At 32.9% G+C, this 19,328-nt stretch overlaps 2 pseudogenes; both read left to right on the top strand.

The window, feature by feature from the left end:
- Positions 1-10,015: 10,015 nt before the first annotated feature.
- LOC107019607 lies at positions 10,016-11,038 on the top strand (annotated as a pseudogene).
- A 951-nt stretch (positions 11,039-11,989) lies between these two features.
- On the top strand, positions 11,990-18,481 carry LOC107019615 (annotated as a pseudogene).
- Positions 18,482-19,328: the final 847 nt, after the last annotated feature.

A 19,328-nucleotide genomic window follows, 5' to 3' on the forward strand; every position in this document is an offset into this window, starting at 1 on the left:
TTTAGTAATTTGATCATAGATGTTCTTGTGGTGATGACTTCCAGATTTTGGGGAATAATAGATGTTGAATTTTAGAAGTTATTGAATTGGTTTTTATTAATGAGTTTAAGTCTTCCGCATTACTTTCTGTTGATATTATATTGAATTGTTAGGGTTTAGATTGGTTGGTTCGCTCACATAGGAGGGTAAGTGTGGGTGCCAGTTGCGGCTCGGTTTTGGGTAGTGACAATCAAACAATTGTTCACATTATCAACTGAATTATGTTAATTCAATTATTTGACCTTTTTTTGTTCAAAATTAAAAATAAAATCATGATATTAAAAAAGGCACATGACTAGTGTTAGGAGATTAATTATAGTCTCTGATCTACATTGATAATAAATTACGACATTACCTTTTTGTTGTTAACTTTTAATTAAAAAATGCATACATATATATATATATATATATATACATATATCTATCTATCTATCTAACTATCTATATATCTATATATATATGTATATGTGTATGTATGTATGTATAAATTCACCCTCATATTTCTATTAATGAAATTCTAAACACTCGATAGAAATGAAGAATAAATTATGCATTTGAAGACAGAATGTAAATAATCTTACAGACTAATTGAGAAATAATGATCATTACATACAAAGAATTACTAGTTGAAGAATCTTATTAGTTATGTTGATTGACCCTCCAACATTTTCACTTTCTCTAATCCTAATTTAATTTTATTTTATTTTTTAAAATAAAGAAGAATTTCTAGTTTGGAAAGACACCAACAATAATATGATGTTTTCTCTCCTGGAATATTTACGCAATTTGACTTGTCAGAATTTATATTTTCCTTTTGAGATTTATTTTATGTACCAAGAAAATAAATATGCAACATAGATTTGGACAATAAAAGTAGAAACAACTAATGAAGAAATATTTGGAGCCGATTATCAAATATAACAATAAATAAGTGATATTTATAATAAATACATCAATTCGCTAGGAAATTCTTTATTAAAAAGAATATACCTAATAGTATTATTTTACAATTTTTCCCTATATATTTTAACAATGGAGTTTTGATGTTTAGTGATAGTGGGATTATTTTTTGTAATGATAAAATGAAATCAAAAACATTTTATTTGAAAATAAAATAAAATTTAGTGCAGATTGTACCAGTTTGTGATACTTTATTTGTCCTCGAACACTTAAGGTTTAGAAAAGATAATACTGTTAGGAAAAGTACTACAATATTGATATTAGCTTGGAATTATAACGTAGTAAAGAACTTATCACAAATACTGTGTCTTGGCAAGCCATTGCCTTGAAAGCGATTTTGGCTTGACTCCGATGCAAATCGTTATAGCCGGTCGCTCCCCAAGGTTTCATAGTTACTCTCAAACACGTGCACTCGTGGCTAAGAGTTTGGAGGTTGCGCAAAACCAAATGCCCAAAAATATTCAAAGAATATGATGAAAGGAGGGAAATTCTTTTTTCTTTTCCTTTATGGTTGAGGTTGTATTTTTTATGCTCACAAATTGTCATTCTTATATAGATATTTCAAGAGGAGGAGTTTCAAATAGAAGAGTTAATTTTTCTTTTTCATTTTAAGAAATGGATTGTCAAGATTAATGGCATTAAAGGCCATTATTTCACTTTTATAGAAACATCTTGTTTGTTTATTGGAACGGATATGTTGTCTCCTTTGAAATGTATTGTTGTTATTTCTTTGTATTAGACATAATAAAATAGTTAGAATTAATTCAACTATAGTATTAACTCAACAATCCCCCACCAATGCAAAACTAAAGAGTAAGAACTGACTTTTGGACAAAAGGAAGGAACATGTACTTAAGTGTCAATTTCTATTTGAATTAACACATAGTGAAAATGGGATAACAACTCAATATCCACAAAGTGAAGTACTCCTGAACTGAATGGATATAAATTGAGACCTCAATAACACATACTATATCCTTAAATTTTAAGCAACCTCCGCGATACAAACAAAGTGCTTTTATGGTCATGCACACACACTTTAGGTCTTATTAGTGCTCTAGAAAGACGACCCAAGTCTTTCATAAAAGGAGACCATACCTTTACACACACGTAGGTGACTCCATCAAGTCTATCTAAAATCGATCACCTTTTGGCTATAGAATCATTAAGAGAAAAATAAGCTCAACCTTATAAAACACTGCCTCACACATTAGGAATAGAAATGTGGTGTATATTGAGGCCTAACAGGTCCATCACATTACCTCAATCAATGGTCTTTATCCCCATCCCCCTCGGCGTTTCAAGGATTTTTTTAGTTTCAAGCCCTTGGTCATATAATCCTCAAAATTTCTTTCGGAACTTACATATTCCAAGGAAATAAATCCTAGTTTCAACAACTGTTTAAATGCACCATGTCTGATGATAATATGTCTCTTTTTTCCATTGTACACACTATTTTTGGTAATTCCAATTACTACTTGTGAGTCACAGTGAAGAGAAACTGCTAAAGCTTGTCTTCCCCACAAAGGCGTATCTGCCAAAAGATTTCTCAGTCACTCAGCTTCTTTCCCTTCCAAATCGAGACCAGTGAATTCTGATTCCATGGTAGAATGTGCTATACAAGTCTGTTTAGAAGACATCTACGAAATAGCGCCTGCACCAAAGTAAACACATAGCCATTGGTGGAGCTAAGTTCATCATTGTCAGTTACCGAGTTTTTATCACAAAAACCTTCAAAAACAACAGAAAGTTTGTTAAAATGCAAACACTAATTCATAGCACCTATCAAATACCTTAGCAACCGATGAAGAGCATTACAGTGTTCACTACTAGGATTATGAGTATATCTACTCAATCTACTAACAACATAAGCTATATCAGGCCCCGTATAGGTCATGAGAAATATTACACCCCCAATTCTTTTAGCATATTTAGTTTGAGAAACACTAGATTCATTATTCTTCTTCAAGTGTATGCTAGGATCATAAGGAGTTCTCACTAGAACTACATCAAAACAATCAAACTTTTTCAACAACTTTTCATTGTAATGAGACTGACACAAAGAGAAACCATTAAGAGTTCTTTTGATTTTAACTCCCAATTTACATTGCTTCACCAAGGTCCTTCATTTCAAATTTAGAAGACAAAAAATTCTTAGTCTCATTTATAACATTCACATTAGGACAGAAGATTAACATGTCATCTACATATAAACATGTAATGACACAATCTGAACCTATCATCTTAGAATAAACACATATATAAGATAAATTTACAACAAAGTCATTGTCCACTAATGCAATATTAAATTTTTCATACCATTGCTTAATTGCTTATTTTAGTACATACAAGGACTTTCTCAGTTTGCATACTTTATCCTCTTGTCTTTGAACCACAAAACCCTCAGGTTGAGTCATATAGATCTATTCCTTTAAATCACCATTTAGAAATGTTGTTTTTACATCCATTTGATGTACCATTAAGTCGTGAATAGCGGCCAAAGCAATAAAAGTTATAATGGTCTCTATTTTAGTCACAGGAGAATAAGTATCAAAGTAATCCCATATCTTTATATACAAAATTACTTCTTTTTTTCCCAAATTCCTTTCCTTATAGTAAGTGGCGGAATGCCCAGTTCCGCTTGTTCCCGTCTATTGCATCTTCCCTGCCACAAAAACAACTTTCTTTTGGTTAAAACCCGTAATCATAAGTCTAGCCTTATATTTATCAATTGTACAATCATGTCTCAATTTCGTCTTAAATATCCACTTGCTACTTATGGTCTTATACCCTTTAGGTAAATCATACAAGCCCCAAGTGTGATAGAAAACTATGGAGTCTAATTCTCTTTTAATAGCCTCTTTCAAAAATATAACATCTATTGATATCATTGCATCATAGTCTTAGAGTCTTCTTCTATTAATTAAATAGACACTAATTCGTCATTTGAAATATTAATATCAAAATTTCCAGTTATGAAAATAGTGATAAAATCAGGACCAAAACTAGTCTCAATTCTACGATTCTTACTCCTTCTAAGTTCATTCTCATGCTAATTAGAAATAACTCTAGAAGAAGGTACAACATGCGAATTAATAGACATACACATCGAAACATTATTTTGCGTATCACTCGGCACATTGTTTTTCAAAGGAAAAATATACTCAAAAAATTCCGCATCTCTAGATTCACGAATAGAATGATCATTTAGAGACATAAATCTATATTCAACACTATTTTGAGCATAACCAATAAGGATAGTATCAGAAGTCTTAGAACCAACATTTACTCGTTTAAAATTAGGTAGACCAACCTTATCAAAACACCCACACACTTTCTGAAATTTCAAGTTAGGAGCAAACCCTTTCTACAACTCATATGAGGTCTTGTCTTAATTCTTATGTGGGACTCTATTAAGAATATAACCTGCAGACAAGACTGCTTCTCCCCACATATTTTTAGATAGACCAGAGCTTAAAAGGATAGAGTTCATCATTTCCGGAAGGGTTCTATTTTTCTGTTCGTCTAAACCATTTTTTTGGGGAGTATATGGAGCACTAACTTCATGTATAACAACATTTTTCACAAAAAAATCTTCTAGAGTTTTAGTACTATATTCACCACCCCTATCAGATCTAAACTTCTTGATTTTCCACTTCTGCTTTAAATTTCAAAACATGCTTTCAGCTTCATCTTTGGACTTAAGAAGATATACCATAGTATATGTAGAAAAGTCATCAACAAAAGTAATCTAATACTTTTTCCACCTTTGCTAATAGTGTTATTGAAATCTGCTAAACTTTAATATATTAGTTCAAGTAATTCATTCTTTCTACTAATAATAGATTTGAAAGGTTTCTTGGCATGCTTTGTTTCTACGCACGCATGACATTTAGAAAAATCATCAGTTTTTATCATAGGAATTAATTCCATTTTTCTAAACATTTTAATATAAGCAATATGAACATGACCTAGTCTACCACGCCACAAATTAATAGACTCAACAATATAAGCAGAATTTGAAATGCTTGCATTATTGACAATCTCTTGAACAATGTTTAATACAAATAATCCTCCACTAATATATCCCTTCCTAACAAAGTCTCCTCCGCGAGACAGAATTATTTTATCAGCTTGAAACACAAGTTTAAGGCCTACTTTGTTGAGAAGTCCTCAGGAAACTATGTTTCTACGGAAGGAGGGAACATACAAAACGTAGTTCAAGGATAATGTCTTTCAAGAAGTTAATTCAAGGAAAACTTTTCCTTTACCCATTACTACAACAGTAGTGGAGTTACCCATATATCCACACTATCTATCAGTAGACTCCTCAAAGTCATGTAATAACTCTTTATTGGCACAGAAATGCCTTGAAGCGCCTGTGTCTAGCGCCTAGTCAATTTCATTTTCCACCAGATTTTCCTCAACGACTACAAAAACAATCACTTCATTACCTTCTACATGATTGGTTTTGACATCACTTTGTCCTTCCTTCTTTGATTCTTTCCCTTTTCTTTGATAGCACCTGAAACCTTTGTGACCAACTTTTCCACAAACAAAACAAGAGCCCTTAAATTTTTGAATATGACTCTCCGGCTTGTTGAATTAATTTTTCTTACTCATAAGTTCCTTTTTCGAAACTTTCTTGTGTTTTCCTTTTAACCTGTCTTTCACAACAATACCAGAAAATTAAACAAGATTAGCTTTAGACGAATTAAGAGAAAGTTCTTCCATCTTATCTTTGAGACGGTTAGCGTCTTTGGTCCTGATGTGACTTATAGGTTCTCGAAGGGTTAAATTATTTTTCTTATGTTTTAACAGATTCTTATAATCACCCGAAGATTGTGGAAATTTTTTAAGAATAACATTAGTCTAAAATATCTCACATATCTTCATGTCCTCGTGGAGAACATCACCAGTAAAGTTCTCATATTCGTGAACTTGTTCCATTATTGGCTAATTATCAATCATTTGGAATTTAATCCAATGACAGACAAAATATTTTATCTTTCATGCATAATCAGCACCATATTTCTTTTCCAAACTATACCATATTTCTGTGGCATCTTTATAGTTTATGAAAGGATGGAATTTTTTTCTCTTTTTCATTGTGGTTGATGTTGTATTTTTTATGCTTACAAATGTTCATTCATATATAGATATTTAAAAAGGAGGAGTTTCAAATAGAAGATTCAATTTTTCTTTTTTCATTTTAAGAAACAGATTTTCAAGATTTATGGCATTAAAGATCATTACTTTACTTTTACAGAAACCTCTTGTTTGTTTATTGGAACGGATATGTATTCTCTTTTGAAACGTAATGTTTTATATCTTTGCATTAGACTTAATTAACATAGTTATAATTAACTCAACTATCGTATTAACTCAACAAATACATCTTTGAATATATTTTGTATCTCGTAGATAATTTTTATTCTGTAAAAACCATCATAAATGTGGATCAAACAAAACATAAGCGAAAACTCATAATTCTTCAAACATCAGAAGTAAAAAATTTTAAAAAGAAGTAAAGAGAGATTTATGAAAAAGATGGAGTATCATTTAGTTTGTCCAATAATATCTATAAGTCTTTGTAAGTTTATATGTCACAACTTTATGAATGCACTCTCATCATCTTCTTCATCAGTAAAATTATACTTTTCTAGACACTTACAACGCCCTTTTAAATTTTTCATACTTAAACCTAACATTCTACTTACGAAAATTGAGAATACATCGACGTCAATTGGTAATTGAATGTGAGAATTTTGCAGCCATCATTTATGATTTTCTAATCCATGACGTCGCGCTGAACATGCCAACACCATATCTTCTTCAACTATCTCCATTTTTAAAGAAAAGTTTTGAGTGTTATTTTAGAAGATCTAAATCACTTGGTAAATTATGATCCAAATTTTTTCTTCTTCAAATAGATATACCTTGCATTAATGAGTAGTTGTTAGATTCATAAAAAAAATTAATTTGATCAAATATTAATTGAATGAATCAAGACCATTTAGGGCGAATGAGGTAAAAAGAAATATGTTTTTTCTTGTTCATTGTTATTTTGTCATAAAAGTCATGGTATATAAATTATATTCACTTTCTTTCAATAACATTTTTTTTATAATATCAGTGTTTTGCTATGAAATTGGTCATTTTTTCCAAGTTGAATTTGAATATTTTACACAATTTAAAGATAGATCTTTCCAAACTTTATTTTGTAAAAACAGAAATAAATCAACAACGTTACAAAACATTATTCAAACATTATTGATGTCGGCCTCCTGCTCCATGTCTGGAGGAATATCTATTGATTTTTCCTAACTCACCACACTCATAGTAGGACTAGGAAGCACCATGTACTAACAAAAATCCAAATACATTGAATGGTCACTGTAACCTGAAAACATTTAATAGCAACCCTGATAAGTCTTGACCCAAGTTGTAGAAACTTTGTCCAATATTACATCCCTTAACACTTACATAACTGCATGAACATGTATACTGAACCGATGATGAATATCCCTCCCTAATTATCCCCCTCCAGATGAGGTACTACTAAAATAACAACAAGGGCAAGATTTCTTGTTTGCCAAATCCCTAAATTCCGTGCGACACATAACCTCCATGACCACCTTTGACTGCTCTTTGAAAAGAAGCTTCAGACAAGGTTGTTTGATAAGTTGCTTCAACGGATATATTAAGTCAAACTTCTCATGAATTGAAAAATTCATAGTCTCATCTAGTAAAATCACCAAAGAATGGTGATACAATGCATGAAATCTTTCAAAAAATCGTTCTGAAATACCATCTTAAGTCATGTTCTCAAACTGAAGTTACAGGGAATGAACATGCTGTTCTAGTATCGACATCAAACTGCCACCACTTCCTAGATAGGCCCCACATGTGAAAAGTAGTGTAATCCACTCTGTCGGACTCCACCAACTCCACATTTTGTAACATCTCATGACAACTCACAAGAAACAATTTAAAGTTAAACTTCATTGAATCTTGTGTGTATATCTATCTATTTGGCGATAAATACTACTTAGAAGGTATGAGATGACCCTAAAGACACTTGATCTATCTTTACTCTCTCTTGTGAATTAATTTCGTCAAACTATATATTTGACTATTCAGTGAAGGATTTAATCAAAGAACATTCAGTTCATTCAACAATGTCGAATGGATTCTAACCAATTCTTCAACTCGGATCAAATTAATAAAACAACAAATAAATTATAAATTTTAGTTAGGGTTCTAGGAGACAATTTCTTTGTAACAATTCTATGTATTGAAAATAAACTCCAACTAAGAAACAAAATATGAAGAAAGAAGAATATGTTACTAATTAACATTTTGAGTACAATTTTTGCATTTATTGATTCTTCTGTTGGATAATTTGCACCTAAAATGGATTTTATTTGATTTTATGTAAAGAGGATTTGTGGACTTTCATGAAGTATTTGTGGTCAGAAAGAGTTCACCCACATCTTGATCTATTTGTAAATGTTCAATGAATTTACGAAATTTTCGAGATCCCTCTCTAAGGGATATAGTACCCTTTATATAGTGTGAGTTAGGATTAGTCTTCAAGAATTAGGATTAGTCTTTAAGAATTCTAAATGAAGTTGGACTCATCTTGTAGAATCCCACACAATTTTGATGTCTCCAAATGTCGAGTCTCTGTCTCATGAAGAAACTGATTTCTTTTTTAAATAACCTTTCTGTGCACATAGTTCACTTAACTCTCTTATCGGTTGCAGTTTACTGTTTGAGGTGTAATCAACGGTTCCAGGAGAGGTCTTAATGGATCGAACAAACAGAGGACCCAACAACATCTCCAAGCAAGTTTCAGATTTCCATCCGAATGTAGACACATGATCCTTTTTCTCAAAAATCCTTAATAGAACAACATATCTGTCTTTGCAGATTTCGAGAGGCATGAAGAAGGTGCTTGTGCATGCGAGCCTTAAGTGCATATTGAGCATATTATTCATTGTTTACAGAAGCTTACCTCAATTCATTAATTAGTCATGGAGTCTGTTCGAATATTTGATATAGATATGTGTTGCACCAACATAATCTAGCATTGCATCTCCTAAAATTCCTAGCGTTAATATCATTGTGGAATATGATCCGTGAGTAAGAGTTTCAACAAGCCATGAAGGATCATGGAACTTGTAAGTAGCAAGGTTTCAAAGTATTAGACATTAACTAGATTCTCAGAATCAACAAAATCAATGTGCAACCCAATCAAATCCATTAATGGTAAAGTCGCTACTTCCCCACACGAGCTGAGGTAGGCACCTATTACTTCCACAACCACATTAACTACTTCTTACTATTTCTAATCGTTTGCCTTAGCCTACTAAACATTTTTATGGAAGGCAAAGGGAACTCTTAGTCGAAGAACATGAGAATTATCATCAGGAATGATTCACATTAGAAGATCAAATGGCTTATTATGCATAAATTTCATATTTTACAAGCGTATCGAAAGTTTCAAAGTGTAACCTTGGAAATGATTTTATTTTCATAATTCTGAGTAAACCTTCGTGCTGACTTTCATAATTCTTAAATAGTTGTATACAAACATAACATTTGAGAAAAGAGTCTCCAAGTTTCCCAAGTGATTCCGAATGAAACTTCTAGAGGCATTTCTTTGTTGTCAATCCTTCCAATATCTTACAAGTTGGGATACAAAGTTTTAGTTTGCAATGACCCGGAAGTATTCTTTTCAAGTTTATTAAGTATGAATGCTTCCACAATAAAGTCTAAATGTTCTTGCACGACAGATAGTTATTGGCAAAATATTCTTGACCTCGAGAATCTTATGAATTCTAAGGTATATACATATAGCACTGAATCTGTTCGGCGGAGATTGGGGATTCACTACCATATGTGTATACCTAGAATTCATAAGATTCTTGACGTCAACGATAACTATCCACCGTGCTAGAACCTTTAGACCTTATAGGGAAAGCATCCATGCCGAATAAACTTTAAAAGAATGCTTTTGAATTACCACAAAGTAAAACTTTGTATCCCAACCGCTAAGATTATGGAAGTAATGACAACAAAGAAATGTCTCCAGAATTTTTATTTGGAATCACTTGAAAAGCTTTGCGACTCTTTTCACATATATGCTATTAGTATACAATCGTTTAAGACTTATAAAAATTATCTTGAGGGTCTTCTCAACATTAAGAAAAATAAAATCATTTCCAATGTTTCATCGTTCAAGCTTGGATGTGCTCATAAAATTCTGAGATTTATCCGTAATGAACCATTCTATCTTAAAGAGTGGACAATTCCTAGGGATAATCCTCAAGTTTACAACTTCACAAAAATTTCTTGATGCCTTCAGTAGAAATGTGTTGTAGGGTAAAGTATAGGAGATTAGAAACAAGAGAGTAGTTGATGTGGTTGAGGCACTAAAAGGTGCCTACCTCAGCTCGGACGGGCAACGTATCAGCTTTATCATTTATGAAATGGATCGGGATGGACATTGATATTATTGATGCACCTACTTTAAGGCACTTCATCATGAATGCTAAGAAGCTAGTCGATGTACGGTACTTAGAAATCACTTGTACACTTCAAGTTTCACGACCCTTCGGTGCTTGTTCAAACGCTAACTCACAGATCTTACATACTACATGAGATTCCACGATGCTATTAGCACTTGAAATTTCTTGGAGATGTAATGCTAGATTATGTTATTACAACATATCTATATTTAAAATATTCGAGGCTGATTACGAGACTAATTACTTATTTGTGGTCTACTTTTGTAAATAATGAATGATATACTCAGTCTTCAGTTAAAGCTAGACTTCATGAGCACATTCTCCATGCCTCGCCAGATCAGTAAAGGCAGATATGTTATACAGTTGAGAACTTTGAGAAATTGGATATTGTGTCTACGTTTGGATGGGAGAGTGAAACTACTTTCCCAAGTGTTGTTGGGGATGTAGTTAAGTACTTTATTGGTACAATCTTTGTTGATTCTAGCTTTGAAAAAGATACTTAATACATTTTTAAAATAAGGCCTCTTCTTTTGTGTGCATCTCCAAGCTTTGGGGAGATAAATACTACATAGAAGGTAAGAGATGACCCCAAAGGCACTTGATCTATCTTTATTATCGTCTCATTAATTAATTTCTACAAAAGATCTATCAGACTACGGAATGAATGATTTGAACAATGAATATTCATTTTTTTCTTCAATTTCTAACGAATTTTACCAATTAATCAACTATGATCGAACTAATCAAACCCCAAAAGAAATTATGAATATTTGTTAGGTTCAAGGAGACAAAATTTGTTTGTACTAAATCTTATTTATGGAAAATAAACTCCAACCACAAAATAAATATGATGAAACAAGAATATTTTATTAATTAATAGTTTAGGTACAATTATATCCCTCTCTTGATTCTTCTAACTGATAATTTGCACCTTAAATGAATTTAATTTGATATCCATGTAAATAGGATTCTATGGATCTTTTTTTTAAGAATTTGGTTATCAAGAAGAATCTACACACATCTTGATATCTTTGTTAATATTTCATGAATTTATGAAATTTTCAAGATCCCTCTCTAAGGGATATATTAAACTTTATACAGTGTAAGCTAGGAGTAGTTTTCAAGAAGGCCTAATTGAAATTTGACTCACCTAGTAGAGACCCACACAAATTGGATGTCAATGAATATCGAGTTTTTGGATCTAGAATCAACAAAGATCTCACAAACAACGAAACCAATAATATCTCCAAACACATTTTGGAAGTAGTTTTTGTTGGGGATGTAGCCAGAAGATGGGAAATAGAGGAAAAGAGAGGAATTTGAAAAGTTGAGAACTTGAACAGTTGGAACTTAAAAAGTCCTCTTATGATTTAATGAAAAGGCATTTGTCCCTCATCGGTGGTGGAAAGAAAAATATGAGAGTTTAAAGGAAAAGGCAATGTCAAGCAAATATCATGGAGATGTTGGAAGATGCAGATGGCTTGTGTGCAATGACCTCGGAGTGTAACTTTGTTGGAAATCACAAGGAGTGGTTTCTCGACTCAGGTGCCACTAGACATATTTGCTCTGCAAAAGAAGCCTTTGCAACGTACACTCCTACTGCATACGATGAAGATTTGTTCATGGGAAACACAGTAACAACAAGGATTGAAGGAACATGGAAATTAATGTTGAAAATGACATCCCGCAAGGTGTTGACTTTGAACAATGTTCTGCATGTCCCTACTATTAGGAATAATTAAGTTTATGCTGCACTACTCGTTAAGAATGGGTTTAAGTGCGTCCTAGTTACTGATAAAGCTCTAACAAGTAAGAATGAAATGTTCATAGGAAAGGGCTACCTCAATGAGGGTCTTTTCAAACTGAATGTAATGGTTGTTGACAGTATTAATAAAAATTCTGCTTCTATTTACTTATTGGAGTTAAATGATTTATGACATGCCCGTTTAGGAAATGTAAATTACAAAGCCTTGCGAAAATTGGTTAATCTAGAAGTATTTCCTGATTTTAAATATGATAAATCAAAATGAGAAATTTATGTGGAAAGTAAGTTTGTTAAAAATACTTAAAAGTCTATTGAAAGAAATTCTAAAACTTTAGACTTGATTCACACAGATATATGCGATATGAACTCAACACCATCTCGTGGTGGGAAAAAGAATTTTATAACTTTTATTGATGACTGCACTCAATTTTGTTATGTATATTTGCTTAATAGTACGGATGAAGCAATTGATGCATTTAAGAAATACAAAAACGAAGAGGAGAACGGATTGAATATAAAGCTAAAAATGACTCGGAGTGATAGGGGTGGAGAATATGAATATCCTTTTGCAGAGATGTATTTGGAATATGGTATTATTCATCAAACTACTGCACCTTATACACCACAGTCAAATGGTTTGGCACAATGGAAGAACAGAACATTAATAGAAATGATGAATGCCTAAATGATCAATTCTGGTTCACTACGAAACCTTTTGGGGGAAGCAAGACTTACAGGTAATAAAATATTCAATAGAGTACCCCATCGAAAAAAACAATAATTTCTATATGAGTTGTAGAAAGGAAGGAAACCCAACTTAAAATATTTCAAACTGTGGGGGTGTTTAGCCAAGGTAGAGGTTCCTTTACCAAAGAGGGTAAAAATTTGACCCAAAACACTAGATTGTGTCTTTATTGGGTATGTTGTGAACAGTAAAGCCTGTCGGTTTTTAGTTCACAAATCTTATAATCTTGAGATCCATATTAATACCATAATTAAATAAGATAATGCAGAACTTTTCGAAAACATTTATCCATATAAAATAGATAGTGAGTGAACAAGTGAAAGACTTAAACGACCACGAGAAGAATCAATGGAAAATATTCTAACTAGTGAGGAACCTAGGCGTAGTACTGGCCAACAAAAATCTGCTTATTTCGGAACAGATTTTTTAGCACTACTGCTTGAAAATGAGCCTCAAACATTTAAAGAAGTTATGTCTTCGTCTAAGTCAACTTATTTGAAAGATTCAGTTAAACGTGAGATCAAATCAATTTTAAGTAATCACACTTGGAATCGGCTGATCTTCGTCCAGGAAATAAATCTTTAGGATCAAAGTGGATCTTTAAAAGGAAAATAAAATGTGATGGGAATATTGACAAATATAAGGCTAGACTCATAGTCAAAGGGTACAGACAAAGGAAGGTCTGGACTACTTTGACACATACTCTCCAGTAACAAGGATAACATCAATTAGGATGTTAATAGCACTAGTAGCAGTGCATGATCTTAAAATCCACCAAATGGATGTAAAGACAACCTTCTTAAATGGAGAGTTGGAGGAAGAAATTTACAATGAACAACCTGAAGGGTTTATAGTTCCTAGTAAAGAAAATAAAGTGCGCAGACTTGTGAAATCACTTTATGGACTCAAGCAAGCACCCAAACAATGACATGCTAAATTTTACCAAACAATGTTGGCAAATGGATTCAAGATTAACAAATGTAATAAATGTGTTTACATTAAAAATGTTATAAATCATGAAGACATTGTTTGTTTGTATGTTCATGACATGTTAATAATGAGTAAATGCATTGACGATATAAATGATACTAAGCGCATGATGTCCAGCAAGTTCGATATGAAGGACTTAGGAGTTGCTGATTTGATCTTAGAGGTCAGGATTATCAAAACTCCCTAGGGACTAGCATTATATCAATCTCGTTATATTGAAAATGTATTGGATAAGTTCAAGTACTTGAATTTCAATGTTGTCAAAACTCCAATTGATATAAGTTGTACATTTAAAAAGAATGAAGGAATCTCAATTGGAATATGTCAGAGTGTTGGGAAGTTTGATGATGTATATTATCAATTGTACGCAACCAGATATCGCATGTGCTATTAGTAAATTTAGTCGGTTCACTAGTTAACCGAATGAAACTCACTGGATGGCAATGAAACGTGCGTTAGGTTATCTAAAATATACACAACATTATGCTTTGCATTATAATAAATATCCTGCTAAGATTGAAGGATATAGTGATGCAAATTGGATCACCTGGTCAAATGATGTAAAATCAAGGAGTCGTTATGTATCCATACTTGGTGGAGGAGCTGCCTCTTGGAAATCGTCCAAACATACATGTACTGATCGCTCCACAATGGAATCTGAATTCATTGCTTTGTATAAGGCTGGTGAAGAAGCTTAATGGTTCCAAAATTTCTTAGAGGATATTCCATTCTGGCCCAAACCTTTTGGACCTATTTGAATACATTGCGATAGTCAGGCAGCAAAAGGTAGGGCAGGGAGCGTTATGTACAACGGGAAATATCATCATATACGATGGAGACATGACACCGTAAGAACACTGCACTCTAGTGGAATTATCACAATTGACTATGTAAAGTCAAGAGATTATGTGTCAGATCTACTAATGAAAGTCCTAGTGAGAGAGGCAGTTAAATAATTTGCTATGTTTGGTAGATTTGACCAAATAGTGTATCTATGAGATGACACGGCTAGAAATCACCTATTTGAGTGTGAAGAGAGAATTTTATGTCAAAATCCTATTCTCTATACACTCATGAAACCAGGAGGTGTTCATGGCTTAAATGAACACAATCGTAAGAAACATAAACAGTAAAGGGTTAATTGTGTGACATATGGTTGTCTAGGTATACACGAAAGATCGATGGTTCAATGATATCACATCTATCGATTGACCGAGTATAACCAACATATGTTCACTACGGAATGTCAAAAGGGAAACCTACTTATCCAGATGCAATTAATTCTTGACTATAAAGTACACAATTGTCTTTGCATTCCTATGTTATAACCATTCCCCATCAATGTGGTGGATTGTGGGGTATGCAGCAAGAATTGTTGGGAAATAGAGGGAAAGAGAGGAATTTGAAATGTTGAGAACTTGAAGAGTTGGGAATTTGAAAAGTCCTCATATGGTTTAATGAGAAGGCAGTTGTCCCTCATCGGTGGTCAAAAGAAAAATAGGAGTGTTTAAATACAGAAACACTCTTATTAATTGTTAAAAGGGTTGGAAATAGGGACCCCCTCGCTCCGTCGTCGTTGTCGCTCGCTCGTGTCAGCTTCGGCTTCGGCAAATGATTGAGAGATTATTTTTTGGATAAAGTTTATTTTAATTAATTAATTAAATGACCAAAAATGTTTCCAATTAATTAGTCGATAACAGAAGTTGAAAATTAGCCAAAATGTTTCAACTTTTTAGTTGACTAACCCGACCTGATCGGATCCGTGCGCGACCCGTTTTATTTGAAATTTCCAATTTTATTTAAATTTTCCTCCATGATTGTTCTAAAAGGTTGCAACATTCAGGAACATTCAGTACCATTTGAAAGGTTGCAAACTTTCACTAATGGTCATGTGAATTCTGAAAGGGTTGCAACCTTTTGGAACCTCTTCTCATTTTTCAGAATATTTCCTTACTAATTTTATGATCTTCTTCTTCGTCGTCGTCTGCAGACATTTTACTTCGTGTACTTTCCTTCTATGGATTGGTTCACTGGCAGTAGAGTTATTGGTATCTACACTATGCTGATTAAGATCATTTTACCCTAGGAAGTTATATTCAAAATCAAACCTCGGATTCTAGAGGGGAATAATTTCCTTAAGGGGACACTGTGAGTTCATTGGACTTGATCTTTTTCCCATTCAAAAGGTTTTTAAGATTCTGGTATGTTTTTTATAAATTTTACTTTTTTGAAATAAATTTTTGTTCATCTCTCTTACTGGTTCTATAAATTTCAGTTACTTCATGTTTTTGAATAATTTATTAGAATCAGTAATTTCTAATTTTATAATACAAATTGGAAACAGTTTCAGCCTCCCATACGAACGTAAACACAAGATCTGATTTTCAACAATCTTCAACAGTACAGTCTTTGCAAATTTGGCGAGGCATGAAGAAGAAGGTGCTTGTGCATGCCAACCTTTTTCTGCAGATTGAGCATGTCATTCATTGTTAATAGAAGCATACATCAAATCAATAATTAGTCATGGAGTCAGTTTGAATAGTTGAAATAGATATATGTTGTAATAACATAATCTAGCATTGTATCTCCAAGAATTCCTAGTGTTGATATCATCGTGGAATCTCATGTAGCTTGTATGATCCTTGAGTTAGAGCTTCAACATGCAGTGGAGGATCAGGAAACTTGTAATGTAGCAGGGATTCAAAGTACCAGACATATTAACTTGTTTCTCAGCATTCATTGGGAAGTGTCTTGTCATAGGTGTATCAAAAAAATTACTGTGCAACAAAAGTCATTTCATAAATGGTAATGACGCTACTTCCCCACACAAGTTGAGGTAGGAACCTATTAGTGCCTCAACCACATCAACTACTTCTTACTATTTCTAATAGTTTGTCTTAACCTACTATACATTTTTATTGAAGTCAATAGGAACTCTTAACCAAAGTAATGAACTCGAGAATTACCATCAGACATGATTAAAATTTTAAGATTGAATGGTTCATTATAGATGAATTTTGATATTTTACGAGCACATCAAACTTGCACAGTGTAACATTGGAAATGATTTTAATTTTCTTAATTTTGTGAAAACCCTCGTGATGACTTTCATAAGTCTTAAATAATTGTATATAACATCACATTTGAGAATAGAGTCTCCAAGTTTCCCAAGTTATTCCAAATGTAACTTCTAGAGGCATTTTTTTGTTGTCATTACTTCCAAAACATTAGCAATTGGGAAACAAAGTTTTTACTTGCAGTTCATGTTTATTCTGCATGACTGCTTCCCGTATAAAATCTTAAGGTTGTAGCACGACAGATAGGTATTAGGAGAGATTCAAAACCTTGAGAATATTATGAATTCTAAGGTATACACGTATAGCAGTGAATCTGTTATATTCCACCCGAATAAATTGACTCTCATACGTGTACACCTTAGATTCATAAGATTCTTTAGAAAAAGAATCTTTCGCCAATTACTATCTTTCTTCTACAACCTTTGGACTTTATAGGGCAAACTAAATTTTTTTATCCCAACTGCTAAGGTTTTGAAGGTGTTGACAACAAAGAAATGCATGTAGAAGTTTCATTTGGAATCACTTAGGTAACTTGGAGACTCTTTTCTCAAATATGCTATCAGTATTTATTTTTTTAAGACTTATGAAAATCATCATGAGGGTCTTTCAACATTAAGAAAAATAAAATAATTTGGAGTGTTGCATTGTTCAAGCTTGGATGTGCTCGTAAAATTTTGAGATTTATCCGTAATGAACCAGTAAATCTTAAAATGGGGTTCATTCCTAGGGATAATTCTCAAGTTCAAAACTTTTTCAAAGAGTTTGCCTTCGGTAGAAATGTATAATCGGGTAAAGTAGGAGATTATAAGTAAGATAGTAGCTAATGTGTTAAGGCACTAATAGGTGCCTACCTCAGTTCACGCGGACAGAGTAGCAGCTTTATCATCAATGAAAGAGATTGGGGGGGACATTGATTTTATTGATGCACCTATGCAAAGTCACTTCATCGTGAATTCTAAGAAGCTAGTCAATGTACGACACTTTGAAATCACTGCTACATTACAAGTTTCACGACCCTTCGCTGTTTAATAAAGCACTAACTCATGGATCTTACATTCTACCTGAGATTCCCCGATGCTATTATTACTTGGAATTTCTTGGAGATGTAGTGCTAGATTATGTTGTTACAACACATCTCTATTTCAAATATTCGAGACTGATTCCAAGACTAATTAATTATTTGCGGTCTACTTTTGTAATTAATGAATGCTCTGCTCAATCTGAAGTTAAGTCTTGTATGCTTGAGCACATTGTTCATGCCTCGCTGGATCTGCAAAGGCAGATATGTTGTAGTGTCATGGAATATGAGAAATTGGATCTCGTGTCCACATTTGGATGGGAGACTGAAACTACTTTCCTACCTTGCTAGAGTGAGATCTTTGTTGATATTGGCTTGTATTCGGTACTACATTTATAAGCATAAGACCTCTTCTGGAATAGTCAGCCAAACAATAGAACTATATCCAACAAGACAGTTAAGTGAACTACCAAAAAGAATTTCACGGGACAAGATGAGTCCAATTTACTTAAGAATTCGACATTTGAGATATAAAAATTATGTGGAACTCTACAATATGAGTCCCATTTTATTTAAGGTTCTTAGAGAATACTTATATATTGTTTAATATATTTCTTTGAATAGGCATTTTTAAAATTTCATATATTCATGAAATATTTGTAAAGTGATGATGATGTGGGTGCACTCTTCTTGGCAACCAAATTTTTTAATAAGATCCATAAAATCATTTCATGGAGATCAAATAAATCCTAAGGAGGTCCACAACATCCTTAGTTTGAGTGATTCTAACAACCCTTGAATCACGGAGAAATCTTAAGAGAGAGGAAACAAGTAATAAACATATTTGTAGTCACAATCTTTATGAACAAATTTATTCTCTTTTATTACTATTTGATTGCAGTATATTTTTTGTATTTGGGACAAAAAATTGCAAATAAATTGGCACATTTAGTGTGACCCAATCTACCCTTCGTCTTCTCTCTCACAAATCAAATGCAAAACCTAATCCACTAACCGCAAAGACTGAAACTCTATTTTTAAGGGTGGTTCAGGTCTCGTATTCGAGTTTATCGAGCTACATGCTGACAATCCTTGAAGTATGGGGTATTTGTAGACACCGAAATTTTGTGGAACTCTATGAGATGAATCACATCCACAAGAAAAGTGTAACAATTAGGAAATTCACAATTAGTGGGAA

Source organism: Solanum pennellii, chromosome 1 (genome assembly GCF_001406875.1).
Source record: "Solanum pennellii chromosome 1, SPENNV200".
NCBI classification, from domain to species: Eukaryota; Viridiplantae; Streptophyta; class Magnoliopsida; order Solanales; family Solanaceae; genus Solanum; species Solanum pennellii.